A 6,457-nucleotide genomic window follows, 5' to 3' on the forward strand; every position below is an offset into this window, starting at 1 on the left:
CCTGTCCGGTCGGGCCACGCGGAGGAGCGGCGTTTCCACCAGCCGCGGGCGTCCCAGGGTGGGAGAGGAAGAGGGGACTCTGCTTAAGGCAGGTGGGGGTGGAGGAGGACTCCTGCGACCCCCGGCCCCGTACACAGACACTTCTGGCCGATGGGTGTCTTCGAGATTGGGACTCCCAGGGTGTCTTCATTGGCCCGAGTGGGGAGGCGACAACAGGTGTCCCTGGGGACGGTGCTTTCCCTACATTCCCCTCGCCTGAAACCCCGGCCTTGGCGCCGCGCCCCACCTTCGGGGTGTCGGGAGGCAGGACCCCAGCCTGGCCTCAGGCGCTCTGCCCGCTGGACAGCGCCCAGAGGCGGCCTTGAAACGGGTCTTGGATGGAGTTTCCTCTGCGCGTTGCCAAGCAATTTGCCGGACACCCGCCTCTCGCTGGGATGAAGAGTTGAAGATGAGAGAGTGTGCGCGCGCGCACGTGTGCGTGTGCGTGTGTGTGTGTGTGCATTCGTGCGTGTGTGTGCGTCCGTGTGTTCTGGTGCAACCCCTACTGGAAGGAGCTGCCTGAGGGCTGTGAGTGAATCATTAACTGTGCTTTTGTGCAGCTCCTGGCCTCTGCTTGCCTCCCCGCCTCTCCCGACGCTCCCCATTTCCCCCTCGGGCTGGTCCTTCTTGCTCTCCGTGCTTCCCTCTCCTGATCTGTAAGGTGGCGATAATGATTGCACTGGCCTGATAGCGTTGTTTTGAGGATTGTATGAGCCAATGCCTGAAAAACACCGAGCACAGCGCTAAGCACTCAATAAATACCGGCTCTTATTATCTATGATATGGAGTGGATGGGCTTTTAAAGAGTAAATCAGACGTGTCCAAACTGGCCTAGCAACCTTTTGCAGCTCTGAACAGCTTTCTACACTTGAAAGGAAAAAAATGCTATTATTAATGAGACTGATGGTCTCTTTAAAGGTAGCATATCCTTTTGGGGGGTGGGGCGGTAAAAAACCGATTCACTGGAATAGTGAGAGAGATAAATGCATTCCAACTAGTAACTGAGAAAAGCTTTGTGACCTTTGAAAAAATTGGTATGACTATTGTGTGAAAATAATATCATGGTACTTTGTTAAATGTTCACCTTTCATTAGCATGGCTGATTTGGGGGAAGTATTTGAAAGTTTTATACCTTTTACTCCTCCCGTAAACAAAAAGGTAAAATTAAAAAGAGAGGGAGGGAGAAAGAGAGAAAAAAAGACTCAACCACACAACAAAATTCCAGTGGCTCATAGAAACCTAAAATTGCAGTTGCTACTTTTAGGTGTTTTTTTCCTATGCCTGACCTGGGTGGTCTGCTTTAATTCTTTGTCACTGTGTCACTTTTCTTTTCTTGGTTAATCTGAAAAGTCAAATAACTGGCCCCTTTTATTTTTCTTTTTAAAACTTAATATCTCAACATGTAACAGATCTGCTTGGAGTTCTGAACCCCCTGCTCACTTGCTTCCTACCCTGTGACAAATCCAAAAGAACTTTCTCAAAGCTTCTCTAGGGTGATGTCAATGGGAATCTGTCTTACCACACCATACTACCCCCTGCCCTCCAACGCATAGGTGAGGACCTGGGGAAAGGATGCAAACAAAATGCCCCAGTTCTTGTAGGGTCTCCTGTGCTTTTGCCAGGAGCCTTAGAATGAATACATTGACTTAGAGGAAATGCTTATCTTCTCAGGGGGTAAGAAGCCCACTTCCAGATGCAATCTTCAAGTCTCAAATTAGCATGGCAGCCCTTTCAGTTGTTGATAAGGGGACTTTTCCTCTCTCCAGTGGCGTGGGAGGATCTGAACGCTTGCTGCTGGGGGGGTTAAGTAAGAGAGATGTGTTGGACGGGGCAAAGACTGAGTTCAGAGCCAGACTCCCACCTGGTGAGATCTCAGAGTGTGACTGACTCTGGGAAACTTCAACAAATTGCTTTGTTTTTTGGAGCTGGGCTTCTGCTTTAAAACATGAGTTGTTGAATTTTTAATTTTATTATTATTTTTTCTTAGAGGTTGTTCTAAGTATAGTACTAATAAATGGAGGAGCCCTAGCACAGTTCCAGGGATGTGGTTACAGGTCTGTAGCATCCAGAGAATATCTTAAAAGTTATACCTGGGAAGGACACAAAAAGCTTGACCGAAGGGGTAACACTTGAGCTGAGTGTAGAATGATGAGCAGGTCTCTTGTGCAGGGCAGAGGTGAGGTGGAATTGGAAAGAAGGTGGAGCAGAGAAGACATTCCAGACTGAGAGAAGTGATCAAAAGTACTATTACAGTTGGCTTACAGTAAATAACAAGAAACCCCCAAATCTCAGTAATTTACAACAACGAAGATTTAGTTTCCTCTCATGCTGCATGTCCAGTGTAAGTCAGGAATAATTTTACCCCTCATTTATCATCATTCTGGGACCCATGGAGGCTTAAGAAACAGCCTCTCTCTGGGACAATGTGGATCTTATTTATGACAAAGGGAAAAAGGACATGATAGAACAAAACTATAGCATCTAAAGTCTGCTCAGAAGTAGCAGCTGTCACTTCAGCTCTCCTGCTCTTGGTCAAGGTAACTCATATGGGAAGTCTGCTGTCCGTGGTATGGGGAAGTCTACACCAGCTGCAGACCGCGAGGTATGGCTGAGCAGGAGGAAAAGTGCAGAAGGAAACAAGGTCAGGAGGTGGCCCAGTGGCAGATGATGAAGGACCCTGGGTCGGGTCCCAGGGGATTGGGCCTTTATCCATTCGCAGGGAGCAGCCACTGAAGAGTTTTGAGTTGGGCTTTGACAGGTCAGATTTTCCAGCTGAACACACATTTCTAGTGGCCATGTGGAGAGAAGATTGAAATAGGTGAGCTAAAAAGCAAGAGGTGATAAGGGCCATGGCAAATACTGTGGCCTCCAGTCTCTCTCACCATCTGTGACATGACTTCAAATTCCACTGCTAGAAACTGATTTAGTTGGCTCTTGAGCAGCTTGCCTTCTTCACAAGTTCTCTCTTAAAATGCACATGCTCTCTCATCTTGAAGTTGTTATTTTATATCACCTGAAGCAGTGGATCTCAACTTTAGTGTGCATCCGAATCACCTGGAGGGATTGAGAAAATGCAGATTGCTGGGCCCCGCCCCCTGAGTTCCCGAATGGGTCAGTCTGGTCTGGGGCCTGGAAATGAGTATTTCTGACAAGTGCTCAGGTGATACTGATGCTGCTGGTCCCACACTTTGAAAACCACTAAACTAAGGGGAGATATTAAGATGTGGTTGAGATAAATACCAGAATGGAAGAATCCAACGGAAGGAGGAAAAGGGCTGGAAGGTCTCAGCATTCTCCATGCAGTAGTTCTGCTGAAGGCTGGCTCTGGCCATGAGCAGTAGGCTCTGTAAGAGTAACTGAGTCTCTAGGTGTATATTCAATTGCAGATGCAGTGCTCGTAGTGAGAAAATGAAAAAAGCTTGGGTCCAGAGAAGAAGCATACAAGTGCTGCTTTGTCCCATCCCTTTGTAATTTTGCCCAGACTTCCCATCCTGTCATCTAGCACACACCCTTTTGTCTGGCTCCAGACCTCTAACTCAAGCTTGTCCACATATTCCAATTCTGATCCATCACACTTCTTGTCATTCCAGCTATAATTTCTTCTGGAGCTTAGCTTTCCCACAGGGTGGACATTTGGCTGAATTTTGATATAGTCAGACCAAGAAATTGCTTGCTTTACTTGAGGTCACTATCATAATTAAACATCTGTGCCATGTGGTCATACAGATTGTGATCAGTCCCCCCCACTCCCAAGATAAATAACCCCCTGAGAACCCAAGACTGTCCATCATTTGGCTTATACTAAGAGATGGTGCAAGTTACTACAATTCCCCCTAACTGTGACTCATCACTGCTGTAACAACAGGGCATGCCAGAAATGGACGTAAAGGAGCAAATATGTTGGGGTGTATAACGTGACACAGGAAGTAAAACACGGTGAGAGTGTCTTTTTTTTAACTATATTTTTTCTCATTCGTAAGCATGGCACAAATTTGAACTCTACCTAGGGTCGCAATAAACCAGCAATTTGCCACCATGTGACAGAGAGCATGTAAATGCATGAAATACTTCTAGGATCACCATTCTAAGTGCTGGCTACCAGATTAGGATATTTGTTTCAAGGTAGGATGAGTGCAGAATTATCCATCGGGGTGTGAATAGAAAATTCTAGAAATTCTATATGCATTTTATTTTTTTGAGATAGAGTTTTGCTCTTATTGCTCAGGCTTTAGTACAGTGGTGTGATCTCAGCTCGCTGCAACCTCTACCTCCCAGGTTCAAGGAATTCTTCTGCCTCAGCCTCCCAAGTAGCTGGGTTTACAGGTGCCCACCACCATGCCCAGCTAATTTTTTTTTTTTTGGGGGGGGACAGAGTTTTGCTGTTGTTGCCCAGGCTAGAGTGCAATGTGCAATCTCAGCCTACTGCAACCTCTGGCTCCTGGGTTCAAGTAATTCTCCTGCCTCAGCCTCCCTAGTGGCTGGGATTACAAGGATGCACCACTATGCCCAGCTAATTTTGTATTTTTAGAAGAGACAGAGTTTTGCCATGTTGGTCAGGCTGGTGTTGAACTCCTGATCTCAGGTAATCTGCCCACCTTGACCTCCCAAAGTGCTGGGATTACAGGCATGAGCCACCATGCCTGTCCGTAGGTAATTTTTCTGTTTTTAGTAGAGATGAGGTTTCACTGTGTTGGCCAGGCTGGTCTTGAACTCCTGACCTCAAGTGATCCGCCTGCTTCGACCTCTCAAAGTGCTAGGATGACAGGTGTGAGTCCACTGCATCCGGCCTTCTATATGCATATTAAATGCATATAAAATAAATATTATAATGAGCTCATATTATAAAATGAAGTGAGTGAGATTTGAAAAGATCCTTGTTCCAACTGTGATTTGAGAGACAAGTCATACCTTGAAGGTGTGCTTTCTGAAACAGGAGAAATTCTCCCAGGATTCTGTGTACTTTCCCAGAGGTGGATGAGAAAGCTTAGAACTGTAACCTCTGTCCTAGAGGCCTGAAGCCGACTCTTTCCCTCTCCAGGTCATTTTGGAGAGCCAGCAGTTTTTCACAATCGTGCACCCGTGGCCTCAGGACTGCCCTCACTCGATCTACTCTATGGTGAACTACCACAGTTCTCTCCAGCTCAGGTTTCCAGGAAACCTGGCCTAAATTTTCAAAAGGTGCCGCAAACAAAACTGCGGAGGTAACTCTGAGAGCCGAGCCACAGTGAGAGAAGGGACACTTAAACCAGCCAGGGGGATTTAAAATGCCAAACAATTCATTAGAAGGTGCTGCCATCCCCACTGGATAACATTTACCCAGAAATTTGATATTTAAGAAATGTTAAGTGTCAAATCATAGAAAAATATTATCTTCTATTATCTAGTTATATTAAATGCTTATATATCATATACATATATGTATTTTTTTTCACATCTCTAACACTTTCAGGAGGTAGACTTTTAGTGTTATTGCTGTCTTTCTAAAATGCAGTAACAGATAGAAACAGTTGGGCTAAAATTCTATAGATAGATAGTAGCAGGGCAGGATTGAAACTTGAATTTTTCATTCATAGTGTACAACCTTTGTCACCCCAGCTGGCTGCCTGTTAACTTGGACTGGTGCCCTGAAGTGGCCTCACTGACTGGCAAGGGGTGGTCAATGTTCCTTGTGATGTTTCATCACAATGAGGAGTGTGAAGCTGCTTTGCAGATTGCTAATGGCTCAGGGAAACCTTTGGGAGTTGTGTTCACTTGAAAGGTATTGACCATCAGCTGAGTGCAAGGCTTTAAGGAAAACGCTACGAGGAATTCAGAGAAGTATTATGCTCAGTCTCTGACACAGCCTCTATGCTGAGAGAGAAAAGACATAATATTTATATAAAATCAGTAATAGTTAAACCACAGCGAGACCAACAGTAGGCAGATAATCCAATGGGCTATCAAGTGCTGTGAATTCAGACAGCGAGTCTTTCCCAGATTGTGCTGGGCTGGGAAGGTTCAGGGAGGAGCAGCTACTCCGGACTGGATGGAGAAGTAGGATTTAGCTAGGTGGGAACTGTAGTCTTTAGGGGAGGAATGGATCTAAGTGAACTGTGTCCCTGCCCTGGTCCACAAGCCTTTTCAGGTCCATTCACTGGACTACTGTATCTGAAGTAAAGGGGTCAAGTGGGAGAGAAGGGAAGTCGGAGCTAGATGACTTCTTTTTTCTTCTTTTTTTGATACAGAGTCTCACTCTGTCACCCAGGCTGGAGTGCAGTGGCGTAATCTCAGCTCACTGCAACCTCTGCCTCCTGGGTTCAAGCAATTTTCCTGCCACAGCCTTCCGAGTAGCTGGGATTACAGGCTCCTGCCACCAAGCCTGGCTAATTTTTTGTATTTTTTAATAGAGATGGGGTTTCACCATGTTGGCCAGGCTGGT

At 46.0% G+C, this 6,457-nt stretch overlaps 1 protein-coding gene across 1 annotated transcript in view; it reads left to right on the forward strand.

The window, feature by feature from the left end:
* Position 1: 1 nt before the first annotated feature.
* The window catches only part of STON2 (stonin 2), a 177,211-nt gene continuing 170,755 nt past the window's right edge, over positions 2 to 6,457 (forward strand). Inside the window, exon 1 of the mRNA XM_011949465.1 lies at positions 2 to 88. The gene's annotated coding sequence lies outside the window, so the exon portion shown is untranslated. The remainder of the gene's footprint in view (positions 89 to 6,457) is intronic.

Source organism: Colobus angolensis, unplaced genomic scaffold (genome assembly GCF_000951035.1).
Source record: "Colobus angolensis palliatus isolate OR3802 unplaced genomic scaffold, Cang.pa_1.0 Scaffold3, whole genome shotgun sequence".
In the NCBI taxonomy this organism is placed as follows: Eukaryota; Metazoa; Chordata; class Mammalia; order Primates; family Cercopithecidae; genus Colobus; species Colobus angolensis.